Below are 19,427 nucleotides of genomic sequence, written 5' to 3'. Positions count from 1 at the left end.
CTGATCCCAAGTGGCCCAAAGGATATCCCATGCCACAAAACATCATGCTCAGTATATAAAACTGGGAAAGGTTGGTGAGGGGCTGTTGCATAGGGACTGGCTGGCCATCAGTCTGTTGATGATGAGCAACTCTTCATTTGTTTCACTTGTCTTTCTTGGGTTTTATTTTTCTCTGTCATTTTCTTTTAAATTAAATTACTATTATTATTACTACTATTATTATTATCATCATCATAATTGTCATTACCATTATTGTAATAGTCATCATTATAGTAATTATATTTTATGTCAGTTATTAAGCTGGTTTTGTCTCAAATCACAAATTTTCACACTTTCATCCTTCTGATTCCCTCCACACAACCCACTGTGGAGGAGTTAGAGAGTGGCCACATGGGGCTTATTAGCTTGCTGGCGTTAAACAAGGCCACAACACCAAGAATTTTAAAAAGAAATGTATTATATAGACAAAAAAATAAGGATGGTTGTTTAAAAAAAAAAAATCCATAACCAGAGTAAACTCATTAAAGTGGTACTAAAGTGGCAGAAGGGTTCAGGAGGCTTTTTGCTTATAATTCTGAAAGCATATCCTGCTCTTTTTTACTGCAGCTTTAGCAAGATAAGGTCTATCCATAATGTTGAAAACAAAAGAAATGTGAAAATTAAAAGTCTGTCTTGGCTGATTTTCTTAAATTTAAGTTAAGTTTTCTTAAATTTCCAAAGCTGGTACACCTGAGCCATGCAACCAGTTAAATATTTTATATTGTGTAGTATGACGCAAATATGGAATGGAAAATAATCCCCCTAACAAAGGGGCTTTTAGTAAGGGGGGAATAATAAATTCCAAATCTTGAGAAAAAAGAACATGTTGGATATGTTCTTCTTGTAGATGCTTCAAGTATGTTACACCACAACAGAAAGACTTGAAATTAAAATAAATAAATAAATAAAAAACCCACTAATTTTCAAACAACACCAGAGTGGGGAAAAAATTACATTAAACAGTGACTGTGCTTTCCAAACAAAGATATATAGGAATAATCAGTGTTTCTTGTGCAACTGATATTGATCACATGCAATCAGACCAAGCTGAAGAAGTAAGTCACTAAAAATGCCACATAGAGCAGCCTGTACCTCCCATGGACCAATTGCTAGAAGAGAGTTTTGTCACTTATTAGAGAAACTCGAATATTCCTTCAATTTAAAGCATTTTTGCCTTGAGTGTCATAGTCCATCCAGTGAATTTGTAGACACACTTTCTTTTTCTATGGCCAGATGTAAGACAAGTCCCATATCATGTTACCATGAAACTGGAGAATGCAAAACAATATTCTTAGAGAAGAACAAAGTTAGAGAAGAAAACTTGCCTTTAAACATGTATAAACTCTGCAGATTTTATCTAGAAATTTATGGAAAGTGTTAAGAATCTGAGACTTATCCTTTAGTTGTAAAATACATATTGCTTAGAAGTGGATTATGAGCTGTAGAGTCTTTTTGACAATGAATTAAATCCATATGAAACTGGCAAAACTCCATGATGTTGTTACTCCTTCTGCTATAGCAGATTTTCTGATGTTTCTAATGTACTAATTACGATTACTGACACTAATGGATTGTTTTGTTATAAACACATATAAATAAATGGGCATGAAAAGGAATGGGGAGTTTATTCTCCCTCTCACATATGTTTAGTGTTCGGTGCAGTCCTGGATAATCAGAGATTCAGAATCTAAGTAGGTATCCAGTAGATATATCCCTCAGATTGACTGACTAGTTGATCATTAGTTTAAAATTAACCTGATAATATGTGCATAAGCTACACATTGGGTTCTTTTAGAGAAACTTAATTTCTTTGTGTCTACAGCTGTGAGATTTCTGTTACCCTACTTGGCACTGACAAAGCATAAACCTTTTTCCAACCTTCTAGAACTTCCCTAAGAGCCGAAGATCTACCAAAATTAGCCAAACATATGCTCAATAAGCCAACATTTGAGTGCAAATTAATAAAGATTGTTTGATATAGAAAGCTAAAAAGTAATGTTTTGTATATTTCTTATATATTCCAATTTCTTTGGCATTTGAGTCATCATTGTTTAGTACACAGACGTGCATCACGTTTTACAAATTATAATGTGAAATAATTTTTCTGTGAAGTGCAAAAATTTAAAGCAGTAATTGTGTAACATATACCCACATGGTTTTAGTGTTGAATAACTAAGGAAGATATCCCAGTTTTGGTACAGGAGCCTAAGAAGTTCAGTGTAATGTAAATGTGTGTCTTCAGTAAAGACATATAAGTTGAAACTAGACCTTCTCTTTAACAAATTACTTGTCTCCTTTCCACATTCTCTCACCAATTTACATTCACTTATATTTTTAAGACAAAATTCTTTACTGTGAGGTCTGTTCAAATGTAGATAGTGTTAGAGACAGCAAACACCATTAGATCTTTCTGGAATATAGTCAGTCTGTATGATTCAGGTAACAAATATTTATTTCTTATATCTTATAGAGATTTCAAATTTTTTTCAGTGGGAGAGGAGAGAAGGGAAGCCTTACAGTCCAGCAACAAATGTAAAGAGCCATGCGTGATTCTGAAAGCCTAAAACATAAATAATTTCCAACCACAAAAGGTGGTCAAAATGGCAAGGACAGCTGTAAGGATTGTGTTCTGGACCAATGACTTCATGCTGAGATATCATACAGTGTGGACAATACAAGAGTCTGCACTGAAGGACTAGTGATTGCTTCATAGCATTTTTTAAAAAGAATAACAACACTATTCACTGCCAATTAGTGCCTACAATCTGCTGCCTACTGCAGAATGTAAGCTGAGCATGCCTTTCACCTTCCCGATTTTTAGTCATATGGAGGCCGACCTTTTCTTCAGCATTTTTTCCGAAACAAAGGAGAGCCTGAAGGAGGCCTAAAGAAAGCTGGAGAGGGATTTTTCATGTGGGCATACGGTGTTAAAACAAGGAAGGATGCTTTAAACTGAAAGAGGATAGGTTTAGATTAGATATGAAGAAGAAACTCTTTACTGTAAGGGTAGTGAAGCACTGGAACAGAATGTCCAGAGAGGTCGTGGCTGCCCCATCCCTGGAATTCAAAGCCAGATTGGATGGGACTTTGAGCTACCTGGTCTAATGGAAGGTATCCCTGCCCATGACAGGGGGTTGGAACTAGATAATCAATTAAATATCTTCCAACCAAAACCATTCTAAGATTATATGATGATTCTATGATTAATTTCTAACACCATGTGTCTAAGATGTTTAGTTAGAACTAGCTTGTCTTCGTAATATGGGCTAACAATTTAGATGGGTTGTCTTTAGTTTAAAGCATATCAAAATAGGCCACTTATTTTATCAAAACTTCTCAAAAAAGTGTAATAAGGTAATTTGAAAGCTGGTTTAGGCATTTCTAAATAGCCAGGTAGTTTCTCACTTGTCTTTTTTTTTTTTACCCTAAAATGTTAATTAAAGATATACATTCTGATATTTTTTCGTAATTCTGTATGTAGGAATTAGAAGGACATTTACTTACGAACAGAATATGGGAAACAAAACATTTTTTTAAAGTGTATAATTTATAGCAACAACAACTCTCAAAGATTAATGCAATTAACCCAGAATATAATTTTTATTATCTTTTAATCTGTACAATATATAGAAACAGTTCAAGAGTTATTGAATATAAAGTAAATAGGAATATTCAGCATTTGAAAGCTGTAACATTGCATTGCCCAGTTGAAATATGGGAGGCAGTAGGCTACAGACTGACAGCATGGGGATGAATTGCTGATATGTTGCAGAACTCACAAGAATTATGTTATTTTCACTTATATTTAATGCTAGTTGAAAAGGTCACAACTGCTGATGACTGTGTCCATAAGCTATGAATTATAGTCCAAAGTTTACCTGTTCTTCCATTCCTACATCTTCAGGACGGTATTCTCCACACAGTTGCAGGTAGCTTTATTTGCCATAAAATGTCAGGAGATATATATCAGTTCAACCAGAGTCATGGATTGGTGGCATTTTGCCAATACAAAGCAGACATAAATGCTTCTCCTCTTGGATGGTTTATATCTCAAAAGCTTCTCAGTCTACCTGAAGGAAGCCAAGAGTTTCAGTTTCAGCTGTAGAAGTGATTTCTAGAAGAGATGGGCTAAAAGTAACGATTCTTCAACATAATAAATCAATAATTAGTAAGTGATTTTACTCCTCTAAGAAAGTCATTCTATATAGTGTCTTATCTTCTATAAACCAGGTGATTTGAAGTGGCTTTTTTGTTCTCACCAATGTTTTGCAAGCTTGATTTAACATTGGAATTTCAGAAAAATTTTTGTTAGTCCCTTTACACATATTTTTGCCTTTGGTCCAGATGCTTAGTGAATGTAAATAGATATAGTTCAATCCCAGCTAATAAAACTATGCTGATTTACATCAGCTAAATATCTGTCACTTAGGTTTAGCAAGTGGCTTACTGTGAAGTATTCTAAAACCTCACAGTGTGGAATATTCAGACATGTGATCCCAAATGAACACTTTAGTGGACCTTCAGAAGCTACTACCTGGCCAGTGAGAGTTAATAGTAGACTGTTCACTTAGAGTCTTCTCATGTTGTAAAGCAAAATGCATTAATTTGATAGAGATTCATTGTGTTTCTTGTAATTGTAGTGCCTTGAAATGTGGATGTTTTCTGTACTGCATCATGGCTAAGAAATGGCAATTTCTTTCAAGAAAATGATTCATCATCTCTGTTTGCATGGACAAACTTCAGAGGTGTAAGCTCATGAATAAAAGGGTATTGGAGTCAGATTACTGGAGCAATTACTATCCCCTGTCCTTCTCATTCTTCTCTAAGCAGGGGGTAATTCTCTGAATTAGGGACAGACGGACCATGAAGGAGGTTGATGGCACATTCCCAGAGTCTGGAGCATGGTATGAGTTGAAACCTGAACTGTCATAAAATTTAATGATGAAACATGCCAATTTGCACCATCCAGATTGAGTACTTCTCCAGTTTTAGGTCAACACTCTGTCACCCCTTTCAGTAGAAAACCCCTCAGGGTCATGGAACTCTCATGGATCTCCCTATGTACAGAACCTGGACACCAGGGTAGTAGGTGCCCTCATTCTGTTAGTTTGGTCTGGCTGCAAGCAAATCGCTTATGTTACCAAGCCACTTAGACAAGCATACTGACATCATCTGGCAAATACCTCTGTAAAAGACTAGTTTTCAGTTGATATATACTTTTCCAAAGAAAAACATTTACCTCGTTAGAAGCATAAGAGAGATTTCCAAAGATCACTAATGTGAGTCTGAATCTAAAGCGTCATTTTTATTTATGTGGCTTGTCATCAAGTTTTATATTCAATTTCTGAACAAGTCAGCAATACTATTCTTTATCATTTTATAACCACCGGCTTCACAACATTTTATAAAATTGGAGGAGTATTACGATCCTTGTTTTCCAGAAAGCTTGATTTAGCTACACAGAATCTACAATCTTCTGTTCCGCGTCTTTCAAAGAAATGTATTATCCATGGTATTCAAAACTGAAAAAAAAACAAGAGTCCATGTAGAATTGCAGCACAGTGAAGGATTTCAAAGCAAAACATAATGACACTGCTTCAAGAATTCCTAAACTTTGTGATTCATTTTACTCAAATACAGTAAGTGCAAAATATTCCTAATAAAGAAGACGCCTGCCTAGTAGACGAGGGAAAGGCTGTGTATGTAGAATACCTGGACTTCAGCGAAGCCTTTGATACTGTCTCCCACTGCATTCTCCTGGGAGAGCTAGCAGCCCACGGCTTGGACAGGTTCATTCTTCACTGGGTTAAAACCTGACTGGATGGCAGAGAGTGGCAGTGAATGGTGCCACGTCCAGCTGGCAACCAATAACTAGCGGGGTTTCCCGGGGCTCAGTACTGGGGCCAGTTCCTGTTAAATGTTTTCACTGATGATTTGGATGAGGGGATTGAGTGTACCCTCAGTAAGTTCACAGGTAACACCAAGTTGGATAGGACTTGTTCTTATGGAGGGTAGGAAGACTCTGCAGAAGGATCTGGACAGACTGGATCTATGGGCTGCAGCTCAACAAGGCTGAGTGCTGGGTCCTACACTTCATCCACAGCAACCCCATACAGCACTGCAGGATGTAGGAAAAGTGTCTGGAAAATGGCCCAACAGAAAAAGAGCTGGGGGTGCTGGTTGACAGAGGCTGAAACTTGAGTTGTGGAGAGTGCCCAGGTGGTCAAGAAGGCCCATGGCATCCTAGCTTATATCAGCAACAGTGTGTCCAGCAGGACCAATGATTGTCCCCCTGTATTCAGCTCTGATGAGGCCACTCCTCAAGTTCTGTGTCCAGTTGTGGGCCCCTCATGACAAGAAAGACATTGAGGTGCTGGAGTGAGTCCAGAGAAAAGCAACAAAGATGGTGAAGGGTCTGGAGAGTAAGCCCTATGAGAAGCGGCTGAGGGAGCTGGGATTATTTAGCTGGGAGAAAAGGAGGTTCAGGGGTGCCTTTATTGCTCTCTACAACTACCCGAGAGGAGGTTTCAGCCAGGTGGGGGTTGGTCTCTTCTCCCAGGCAACTAGTGACAGGTCAAGAGGACAGACCCAAGCTGTGCCAGGGGAGGTTCAGATTGGATATCAAGAAAAATTTCTTCAGGGAAAGGATTGTTAAACGTTGAAATGGACTGCATAGGGAGGTGTGATGGAGTCACCATCCCTGGAGGTGTTCCAGAAATGACCGGACATGGAACTTAGTGCCATGGTCTAGTTCACAAGGTGATGATGTTCGATCAAAGATTGGACTTGATATTCTTGGACATCTTTTCCAACCTATTTCTGTGATTCTGTGTGAGACCTCTTTGACAGGGGATGTCTGAACAGTAATGGGTTTATCCTTTGTTTACACCTTTCCTACCTCATACTACTGTGTTATTTGCACTTCCTCCAGAAAAGGAGATCTGTTTTGCTCTTGACCTGCTTACCTTGGTTTTACTTCTTTCTTATTTGCTCAGGGGATGTCTTTGCAGTTTTTTGTGCTTATCTCGCTCTGGGTTTTTTCCTCTTATAAAGTGCCATCTCAATTTCAGCACACATTTGGTCTTATTTTTCCTTTTTTTGCTACTGAATTATAGAGATGTTCTAGCTACAAAATCTTCAGTCTAATCAGTCAAACTTTCCTATTCTCTTTCTCCTGTAAATTTTTATCTTCACTTTTCTCAGTAGAGAAGCAGAAACATAGTGTAACAGATAATATTTCACTCCCCACTCCCACAATTCCACTTTGCTCAGATAATCCTACATATTCACCCCTTTTACATATGAAGAACCATGTGGCACAGTTAAAGAGATTTTAAAAACATTCATCTATGCCTCTAGATTTTCTTTAAAGGTTGTTGCTGCTCGCTGCAGAAGAGTTTGAATGAAAGTAGGTTCTTAAAGAATTCCAACCATTTGAGCCTGAATTCTCATGGTCAGCATCAGCAATGAGTGTTACCATCTCGGTGAATGCTTAGTGACTAAATAATCACCTCTTATGTATCACTGGATAAACTACCACATCCCTGTAAAGTCCTATTTGTTTTGTGTTCTTCTATGACTGTTTTTTCTTTTTCCTGTGCATTTGCCACTGATGAAACTTACACTGTGCAGTGTTCTACCTCTACTAGGTGTGTCTTTGCAGGCTGGTTTCTGATGCTTTGAATGGAGCTACTGCACAAAATGTTGCTGAAGTCCATGTTCACCTTAAGATTTTAAGTTCAAGTCCTTTTGCAGCGTCTGGAATTGCAGGTTGAAAAGTGGGATTCTCTGCTTAAGTGCAAACAACAGCAATACTGACAGTCACAGTGCGTATATCTGGTAATTTCAATGTAGTCCATCACTGTAGAAAGAAATATGCTCCTCTTACTGTTTTGAATTAATATAGTAAGAACAAGGAAAACTTATTTAAGTGAAACTGCTGCTGATACCTGTTACTTTCATATGCATAATTATCAAAATTCCATCATATGTTGTGCCTGGCTATCATCCTTATTCTCAAATGTAATTTTGTCACCTCAAATGTCTATTTATTAATGGTCATGTAAGATTTGACTACACTTTGTTGCAGGACTCATGCAATGACTTGATCACTAAGTGGTTCTGAAGACATGTCTTAGTGTGAAGACAATAATAATTATGAGGAAGATAATTTTACAAAATGGGAATACATCTTGAAAGTGCTGTGTGGGCTTGGTTAGAATTGAGAAAATAATTGGGAGTTCAAGTCTCTATTTTGTTTCAAATTACCCCTGAAATATTGCATCAACTGAGGTTTTTTTTGTAGGACATAAAGGAGTGCATTCAGGTGGTTTAGAAAAATCTCCATCAGTCTTGTAAACATAAAATTAAAGTCCGAATACAAAAAAAAGAACAAAAAAAAAGAGGATTAGAAACAGTATTTCTAGAGGAGAAAATGGCAAAGTGGAGAGGGGGAATGTATTATTTCAATGCAAACCAAGTAGGATGTTGTTCTTTACATCCAGATGCACAGAAACACAGGAGCAATAACGTGAAATCTTGCAGAGAGGAATAACTGAAGGAGCAAGTTCAGCCACTGCTGGAAGTGCCCTATGGCCATTGCTGGTTAGGTGTTTGAGTCCAAGTTTGAGGTTTCTCAAGGACTCATCATGGGTTGAAACATGGAAAAAACTTAGGTGGCTATAATTAAATGTCTTCAGTCCATTTTATCTTTTGCTCTTTGCTTCTCCTTTGGTGCAGCTCGTGTTCTTCCTTTGTGGTAATAATTAAAGGGATCATACAAGTAAATTAGAAAATAAAAAACAACTCCCTACTTAGGGACTGAAAGAAAATTACCAAAATAGAAAAGGTAAGAATATCATTTCGCAGGAAGCTTATTCTTATCCTGAAATATAAAATGGGTCTGGTTTCACTGATGGTGTCAGTATAATCGGTAAATGATATTTTACAGTGACACAAAACCTTTCCCTCAGAAATAAGAATTATGAGAGTCAAACTGTAGAACCATGCCAGAAGTATTCTTTATGTCTGCTAACTGTTTACAGAGATGTACATCAGCCAGGAAAAGACTATTTCTGTTTCAGAACCATGATAAGATTTTTAAAAAAATTAAACCTAGATATTCTGCTTCTCTCTCTCTGTCTCTCCTCCCACTCTTCTCTCCTCTCCCCACACGTTCAGAAGGGTGGAGACCATCCAGTTTAAATTATCATGGAAACAGTGGCACACATAAAAATATTTGGTGATATTTGCAGAAAATGCCTGTGACATTTTCAACTTGTTAAAATCAATGAAACAAGAAAAAACATTGCCAAACTGGGAGAAAATAAGCCTTTGAAGAATTGAACTTCTAAAATGTGACATAATGTCTCTATTTTTCTGTGACAATATGCTAAAAAGATAAAACAATCTCCTTTGGGCTCTCTCAAACAGTATGTGAATTATCAGAAATTTACTAAGCTGAAGATCAGGAAAGAGCTCTTTCACCCCATGATTCACAAACTTTCAGTTTCCCTCAGTTATGCCTCTAACTGACTTCGTCATGTTTTTGTCCAAAGTTTAATTCTATAAAAGTGCCAGTTTGATTTTAATTTACCAGAAATGGAAAAAAAAAATCAACATTTCCTTTGATATTTTGTGTCCAGTGTTGTCATTACATTAAAAAAGTTATTCTTCAATTTTAATTTGAATGTATTACCTTGAAACCACTGTTTTTTGGTTGATCAAAGGTCCTTGCAAGCCCTATATATTCTTATTATGAGAATAGTTATTAGTTTTTATCAATTACCTACAAGTTTCATTTTAATATAAGTGAACATATAAAAGTATTTCAAGATATTGAGAGTTATCAAGGCTTTTGCATCCCCCCTCTTTCTCAGTTTCTAGTAACATGCAGCTAACCAAATAATATCTTATTAGATAGAATGCCTTACTTGGAGGCAAAGTCTGTTCCTCAATCCTAGTGTTCTTTTGCTCTTGGTACTTTTTACCACATCAGTTCATCTGGAGAACCTGCTGTGCTACATATAAAGCAGACCCTTGGACTGTTTTTAAAGTCACCATTTTCTGTATGTTGTCTCTGCTTCTATACATATTGCATACTGCAGACTCAAACAATAGAAACTTTGCATGTATGTGAATATCGTTTTATTCTTTCCCTAATTGCCTATTGACCAAACTTTACTTTGTCCTTGCAAGTCAGAAATTTCTTGTTTATAGTTCTGAAAAATCTTTGCGCCATACCATTTTTTTTTCCTTCTGCAGTTTTGTATTATTATCTAAATAACTGATGAAAATTATCAGGTATTGTATACATCTAGACAAATACTATAGAAACAGGTATTTGGTCACCACCAGTCCTTGCTGATTTCCCCCATGATACCCATCTGCCCTTCACAGTTTGCAAAAGTCTGGCTTTACTGTCTGTCACTGCAGTGGGTGATTAGCTTCATGTCAGTGAAGTATGTATCATAGTACTGTTATTGCTATCCACATATTGGAAAAAGAACCTGATGCAGAAAAAATCCTTGAGAGACATCTCAAAAAGTGGTTTCAGCAGCATTTTGAAAAGCAAAATGCTAAAAGCAAGGATAATGAAAATCTTTCAGAAGCAGGGGAAAAAAGTCAAAAAACTAAACAAGTCTAATGGAGATATTTCATATGCTTTCCAAAGACATCTCCTCATAGTGTATTCATTATAGTGGGGAAACATTTTGTGAATTTCACTATTCCAATTAACTCTTACAGAGATGTTCTAAATCTAGTCTGAAAATGATGTCATTCGTATTTTTCAACATGAGCATATTTTCAGTCAGTTGTAGGGCCTGAAAATGCATATTGGGAGTCAGGTACTTCTTTCCTCATCCCACATAAAGTTAGTTACAGTTTCCAATGTAACACACGTTCTTTTCATGAATATTCTTAAGTTTCATTAATTTTTCAAACATTTCTGTGAAATGAAAGCTGTTGCCTTAAGAGACCACAGAAAACAGGACTCTGAGCCAACTTACTGTATAATATAAGATAAAGAGGGTAGATCCTTTAATTTCAGGCCTGAGCCCACAGGAATAGATATAACGCATCTCCTGTGTCCACGGGTTTCCACAATTTAGGGTGTTAATCCCACCAATCCCAGATCTATCCCTCCCCCAGCACCTCCCCCTGGCACGTGCCTCTGGAAATTGAGGCAGGGGGCTCTGTGACCCCCTCTTCCTCAACCTCCTCTTCGTCACAGCACGTTCAGTCCTTGGAGCTTCTCCAAAGTTCTGGGTTTGAAGGTCACTGTGCCTGCGTGGTATCTTCTTGTCCAGACCAGGGTGCAGATGTTCTTAAACAGAATGGAGGCCTACCTTGAGGGAAGTCTAAACAAGCTAAAGGAATTTTGAGGGAGTGATATGGAATGGTGGTAACAGTGGTGGGTAAATGTGTAAACTTCTGTGCTATGGGTAAGGGATATAATACAGCTGCTTCTGAAATCTACAAAAAGCTGAAAATCCAAAAATCCGTAGACATCAGTCCCCTCCTTTTAGAGGTTTGACAAGACCTCCATCTAGCCTCTACCACTTGTACTTAACATCATACTAGAAGATGACTAATACTTGCAACACTAACCATACAACAAGCTATTATGCAGATCTAACACTATATACAACTAACATGAGTAGCTGTTTTATCCAGGTTCAGATTTGGTAACCATGAAGTAAGTTATAGAAGATATCTTTGTAAACCTAATGAGGCATCCTCAGGAATTGCCCAATATAGAATTTAAACTTGTTGCCAAATTTCAGCCAAATCCATAGTGCAAATCCAGCACTCACTTTCATGAAGAATATTGGGTGCATTTTGCTAAAGCCAAATGTAAATTTTGGTTCTAAACCCAATTCATAATTACTGGTGGTATTAGAAAATACACAGAGAAAAATAGTTTAAACATCATTTTAACAGTCCTTGAAACAGTCTCTGTTGTTTCACTTGTCTCAGGAAGAGAGATTTTTTCTCTCTGGGTAACAAATCCAGGGTCTTTGCTAACAACTCTGACTACGATGGAGATGGTCTGCTGAATTTGAAACAGTTCTTTCTGTTCGGCTTACAGGGATTTCAGTCCCTCTGTTTAGCATAGGCTCAGTTTCTGGGCTGGAACAGATGAACAGGAGTGTCCAGTCCCATAGGTCTAGATGACATGATGAATCTCTGCAGTTCCTGCAAAGTAAAACTTAAACCATTAAACAGTTTTGCAGGTTATCTTTCCCTTATGTGAATAGGGAGCACGTTGTTTTCCACCTTGGATTGTATATGGATCTTTAATATGGCCATAGACAAGGCCTGAACCCACATCATAGATGTTTCTTGACAAACCCTGTTTATTTTTGTTTTGTGAATTGATGAAGTGTGAGTCTCTGTCCGATGACAATCCCACAGGAACCCCAAGCTTTGGAATTCCCGCATCTTGACTGTGTGATAGTAACTCGAGCTTTTATCACATAAAGTGATTAACTGCCAGTCTCACATCAATAAGCCAGTTAGGACCTTACCAGAAGCAGGCTGTGTCTGGATGCAACACTGAACAGCACCCTGGCAGTGCCAGTAGCTCATCACAGAGTTTGCACTCCCTGGACAGATCCCAGGCCTTATTAGGGAAGAGGCCATCCTGCCACAGCCTGTCCCAGACTGCAGTTGATCATCTTTACTTCATGGAGTGGTAGTGCAGATACCTCTTGCCTCCATGGATAAAAGCATCCTCATGTACTGGGTTAGGTGCACTCATGTATATGTGAACACTAATAAAACAGCTGTATTACAATAAAGCTAGGAAGAAGAAGCAACCTAAGCAAACCATTTAAGCGGTCTAAACAAATTGTCCCAACAACGATGTTACCAGTTTGCCTTAAAGATTGCAGGTAAGATGCAAGTCAGGTCTCAGGGTCCCATGGCAGGGTTCACAGAACCAGTGCTGTTGCAGTGCTTCAGCCACCTTCTCTTTCTGTGAAACTCAGCGTTCACACACTCCTAGATGACACTGGATGAGAAAGCATTCTGGAGGCATAAAGTACATAAATCTGATCTCACAATCACATGAAATCCTGTGTGGATTTTCCCACCAAACCATCCCTTCAGGAGGAATCCTTTTCACAGGTTGCAGTAGCCAAAGAGACGCAGATGTTCCAAACAGTGTTTACAAACTGCTGTTAAGCTCCTGGAACAGAACATATACAAATATGAACATTGCAAACTTTAAAGCAATCAGTGTAGCAAAAGCAAGATAAGCTCTCAATTCTGCTGCAATTAAACTAATAGTGAGAGAAGCCTAAGAGCAATATAGGAGAGATGACAACAAAAACAAATACAATAGTCATAGCACTGTCTGGTTCTTGTATATGTACCACCTTTGGAGATCACAGGCTCATCTTACAATAGCTCTTAACCGTGTCAGAAGCTTTTACTTTTTGATCTCTTGTTTACTAATTCCTGACCCATCTTAGGAACTCTTATTAAAGTCCAAAACTCCTTCTCTTGGTGCATCTCACTTGCAGTTATTAAGGCATTTGTTCACTTCTGCACAAAGTTGTTTCCATCCATATCACTTTCAGTTCTGGTGGCATAGTTTCCAGGTCTGCCTGCCGATATAAGCTTTCTGCAAACAGTCAACTTCTGACACATTGTAAATTCACACTGAGAACAAAAGAGTACCCCCCTTTTGATTTTTCCACAGTCCCCCAAGCTGAATTAGGGCACAGCAGGCAGGAATATTCACAGGCTGTGAGCCTGAAACAGGGATGTTTCTCAATGCTTGCCATTTTCCTTTTTCACTAATTGACCTGGTGGAACAGTATTTGGATTTTAAATTACCTTTGAAGGACTAAATTTGCACCCTCATCCTCTATCCATGTGTCAGATTGTCCAATGAAGCTTCTCTCAACAGGTCTGATGCTGTGATGTTGATAAAAATAGCAATATTCCCTACTGCAGTATCAGAGCCTACATATACAAAGTAATGATTTTCAAATGTTAAAAAAAGTTATTTTAATCTGACACATTTTCTCTCCTCTTAGAGGCTTGCTTTCCCATTAGTGCCTTTTCGTTTGACAGAATTTTGCTGCAAGTGTTCTTTTGCAGTTACTGAGCAATTTTCCTATCAGTCCTTCTGTTACTACAACCAGAGCACAGAATTTGTTCATTATACTCTGGACACTGGAATCACTCTCATTTTTGTCTCTCATAATTTCTGTTATTTAATCCAAACACTTTTATTGTTTCCTCTATCTTTTTTTCTCCTTTTTTTTTAAAAAAAAATTTTATTTTTTATTTCTATTTAACTAGTAGTTTGACAGATGTGAGCTCAGTTGAATGCCTGGTATATAAGAAGCTGTAGATTTTATCTGTTACTTTTATATCTAACAGTATTGTTCATTGCATTAATTGTGCTTCAGGTAAACCAGGACTCACACAAACATTGTTATGGTTTTGGTATACTATGACCAACAACTGGTTTGGGGTTTTTATAGTTACTACAGGATAACTTCCCAACTCCCAAGGATAATGCTCTTCAGGATGAGAAGTGCTTGTGAAGGAAAAACAACTCCACAATGAAGACATATGTTCACAGAATGATGTACTAATGAACATTAATAAAATACTTCTCAGAAACAGGATGAGCTTAAACAAACCTTCTACTTAAGAAATGGATGCAATCCAGTCAGATGACCAGGTTTCTAAGAGTGAAACAGATTCAAAAAACCAAGCTGATTTCAGTGACTTGCCACCAGATTAGTCTTGACTTCCTTTGAGTGTGATGTAAGCCTGCATAGTCACATTTGCACATTAATAACAGCAACAAAATGCCTGTACTTGTCAATGTTTTCAGGTTTTTTTCAGCTTCACAGCAGGTCTGCAGTCACAGGTGCATCCGAGCAGTCCAGGAACAGAGCTGATCTTCACCTCCTGCATAAGAGCATGGTCTGATACAGGAGAGATCTCTGCCCAGTCTGTATCTTTTGTGGGTACAGTATACTGGCCGGGGGTTTAGGGCCTTGCATATTTTTCAGTTTCAAAATAACTTATAGTAGTTTTAATTATTTTACTCCTTACATTCTAAACAATTAATTTGTTAACCTTGGAATAATTTTTAGCATGTCTAGGAAGGCAGCTTCATATTACAATAATTGTAAGAGCCTTTATCACACTCCATTACACAGCTGAGATACATCATCATTGCGTTTTGAAACCCCACCCAAGGTTCCTCTCTCTATCTTTAGGAGAATAAATGTATTCATAAGTTAGTTTATAAGATATATTCCTTTGTGTGTTTTCCCAAGCTTTGGGAAGTACTGAGTCAGAGCTACACTAATACTACGATTACAATTGCTATAGAAATATATGGATGCAGGAAACATTGAGCCATTACCATTTTAAAGCTATATCAACAAAATTTTGTACTAAAATGTGAGAAACAAAATCCCATAAGAAAGCTACTGCTGAAAAGCAGCACGCTTTGGGAATGAGAAAGATTACAAATGTTATTTTTCCTATTTTTATACACTTTTACCTTGTTGTTTCCTTTCCTTCCCCTCCTGGCACCCTGTTGTTGGAGGAGAAATCAGTAAGATGTAAGTTTATTATCAAGATAACAGCAAATATAATTTGAATTCTCTGTCCGCTTGCACGTTCAACACCTCTTCCATTCACAAATCACTCTGTACTTGTCCTTGCACCAGAACAGAACTGGTTATGTTTTGCCTTAACTGTATCATCCTCCAGTAGGTACCAATTAACAAATGCATTCATTCTTTTGATATAAAATGGATAGTGTGTAGCTCAACAGTAAATCTGCGCTCATCCTAAAACAACCTATAATAGCATTTAGGGGTTTATATAACATTTTTTTTTAATGTGATAACTCAAACTTAAAGTAAAACTACTGTGGAGAGAAGCCAGGAGTTTTTTACTAAGACCAGATTTTTATTTGTTTACTAAGACCAGATTTCTTGCATAATACTTTGATGCTCTTTTGGAATAATCATATTGTCATTCAAGGCTCAGGATTACCTGGTTTAAGTAATAGCCTTAATCCCATAACTAACAATTTTGAATTCTTAGAAACTGAAGGTAGGAGAAATGAATATGTTTGTGTTGGTGTATTTAGTGAGTTACTGCAAAATGTCCAGTTTTACAGATGCACACTGCCCTGGAGAATTTGGTTCACCTCCATCACACAGCGTGCAGATGACTTTTTTAACAGTAAAAAGAAAGTCTTCAAAATGGGGAGAACAGGGAATTATGGGAGGATGTTATCAGACAGGGTTACTGTGGTGGCTTTTATGCATGTAGTACATACTCAGCTTTTGCATGATGTGTTTATGAATAAAGGTCTTCATGTTTAAAAAAGAGACCAGTACCTTCACGCTATTCCATGGGAGGTGAAACTATGACAATGGAGATATCCACCCTGCAGCCAGTAGCAAAACCCAGGATCTGTACTAAGGTATAGTATGACTTTGCTTGCATAAAACAGTAAAAATATTGCTATTTTTGCAGACTTAAAAATATTTTTTTGCTTCAGATGTACTTACAGAAGCTGAATTGAAACACATGAACTCAATGGGGGTTTAACTCTGAAGATCATTGGATAAAGTTCATTTTTTTCAATATTAGCAATACATGCAGGTCTTTTGCCAGGTTGCAGTCAATATTTGTCTGTCAGCTTCCCTTTTATGAAACAAGGACAGATGGTATTAGGATATTTTTATGAAGGTTTAAACCATAGCACATTCAAATCCACTGATATAATCTTCAGGGTGGTATTCACATGTTGTTAAAATTGATGCATTTGTGATAGACAGACTGGTAAAATTGTCACTGGCAAGGGAAGTGCATGCTCTTAGTATTTTTTTCTGAGGTAATTCAAGGGGACTCCATCTAACTGCATTTAAACAGATGTCAGAAAGAGTGAAAGTCAATTTTGATGTTTTGTCTCTGCTACTAGTTTCTATCTGGAAGAATCACGTTTGAGGTAGCTTCAGTAAAGTCAAGACAAAAATTAGACAGCAAAATACGTCACAGTTCAGGTTAATGTTACTCCAATCTTTTTTTACGTATGGCAGTCAAGTGTTACGGGGCGTAATTCTTTGTTTGCAATCAGAGGCAGAAAAATCAATATAAATGTAATTTGCCTATGAAATTCTTCAAGATCAATCTACCAATGTTTCTATTCAACATAAATCTGATATGTGTGATTTTCCTGTTAGTTCTTCTGGACTAATTCCCCTAGTTATTTCAGCATGGAAATAAAGAGCAAATTCCAAAATAATCTGTTAATTTTTTGTGTCTTGCATCACATTTACCCTCTTATGATAAATGTTTGTCAAGTTCCTTGCACTGTATATTTGGGAATGTGTTCACTGGCACCATTTTTCAGATGATATTATTTATTCTGCTCTTAGACGTTAGAGTTTCTTCAGTTTTAGTAGATGTAGTGTTTTTCCAAATCTCTTTCCTTTCCTCTACTCAATAGGAGGAGAATCACCTTGTTTCCATATGTCCCTCCTAATCCCACTTCATTAAATTTTCCTTTACTTTTAACTTCATAAACCTAGGCCTTTTGTTCACTTATTTATTTATTAAAATTCAAATTTGTCACTCAGTCATCATCATGGCTGGGCTTCGCGAACGAAGATTTGGGAAGGCTCTATCCACATTTGCTACAGGCGCGCTGGTGGCTTATGAGGCCAATCCGTGACAGACATATCCGATTGCAAAAGGCACAGCAGAAAGACTCCTTAGATGGTGTATTCTGCAATACACGGTTCTTTCTGCGTTGCCTTTTTTCCTCGAGGGTGATCCTGCGTGCTTTCTCAAAGGCATCAGCTGCGTTATAGATGGTGTGTCTCCAGGCCTCCCGATTTGAGGCCAGAGAAGACCAGTTATGGTGATCAATATGGCCAAGGCTGAGATGTTGTTTCAGGGAGTCCTTGTATCTTTTCTTTGGGGCTCCTCTCATGCGGCAGCCAGTGGCAAGTTCACCGTAAAGCAAGATCTTAGGGAGGTGGTGGTCCTTCATCCTGGAGACATGACCTGCCCAACGCAGCTGTGTTCTCATCAGCATGGCCTCAATACTTGTGATAGCTGCTTGCTCTAGAACAGATGTGTTGGTGACATAGTCTGACCAATGGTCTAGTGGTTAGAGTGCCTGACTCTCACCACTGCGACCCGGGTTCGATTCCCGGCCCCCTGGGCAGGTGGAGCTCGTCAGCCTTGGTAGGCAATCCACCTAAGAGAAGGTCACTCTAAACAAACCTACATCCTGGGGACCTCACTGCCACTGTCCAAGCTTTGCTCGGCCCCGGCAGATGAACCTCAGGACTAAAGGGTGGGCTCAGTTCAGCGCACACTGTGTCTCACCTAAAAAATCCACTGCGCAGGCTGGAAGGGTTAATGACCTTTCCCAAAATCTTCGCTCGCGAAGACTGGCCATTATTATTATTATTATTATGTCACTCAGTAGTTTGAAAAGAACTACTCAACAACATTTAGTTTTAATTTGTTAACCCAACTTCTACTGTTTTAATGGCAGTCAAATAGAGAGAGAATGTTGAACTGAATTCATTTGACTCACTCGCCTCTGGACTGGGCTGCTTAAACAGCCTATATCCCCTGCCTACCTCTGCATCAAGCCTCCCAGGTTAGGAAGAATATTTCCACACTAATGAGTCTTTATACAGTATGGAAATCTAGAAAAGTCTTAAGACTTGTGACTAGTTACTAACAATGTTGAGAAGACAGAGGTTCTCCATAACTCCTTTACCTCTGCCTTTATGAGCATACCTGGACCCCAGATCATGGGATCAAGAAGCCACGACAATGCAGGTATAAACTCCTCAACAGTGGAGGAAGGGTTAGTCTTCATGTTCTCTTAGGGGCTCAACTCACATAAAAACTATTGGAATGCACAAAGTTCACCCCAGGGTATTAAGACATGACCTTGACATTGTTGTGAGGCCACTGTCCATAGCACCTGAAATGTTGTGGAGGTCAGGGGATGGTTCTGGTGGCTAGAAGAAGGCAAATGTCACATCCATCTACAAGAAGACCCAAAAGAGGACTCAGAAAACTGCAGACTCATTAATTTTACGCCAGTCCCTGGGAAAGTAATGGAATGTGCCCTCCTAAAAGCCACTGCAAATAAAATTCAGCTGGTGACAGAGAAATACGAGCATGTATTTACTAAAAGGTGTTGTAGATCACCTTCTACAAACTAAATAATGTCTTACATCGACATAAGGACACCGGTGGATGTTTTTTATCTGGACTCCAGCAAAGCGTCTGATGCACTTTTCCACAGTCTTTGCTGGACAAACAGACAAATTACAGATCAGTTGTTTGGCCTACAACCTTTT

The sequence above is a fragment of the Pseudopipra pipra genome, chromosome Z (assembly GCF_036250125.1).
Source record: "Pseudopipra pipra isolate bDixPip1 chromosome Z, bDixPip1.hap1, whole genome shotgun sequence".
NCBI lineage: Eukaryota > Metazoa > Chordata > Aves > Passeriformes > Pipridae > Pseudopipra > Pseudopipra pipra.
This window is presented reverse-complemented; position numbering follows the sequence as displayed.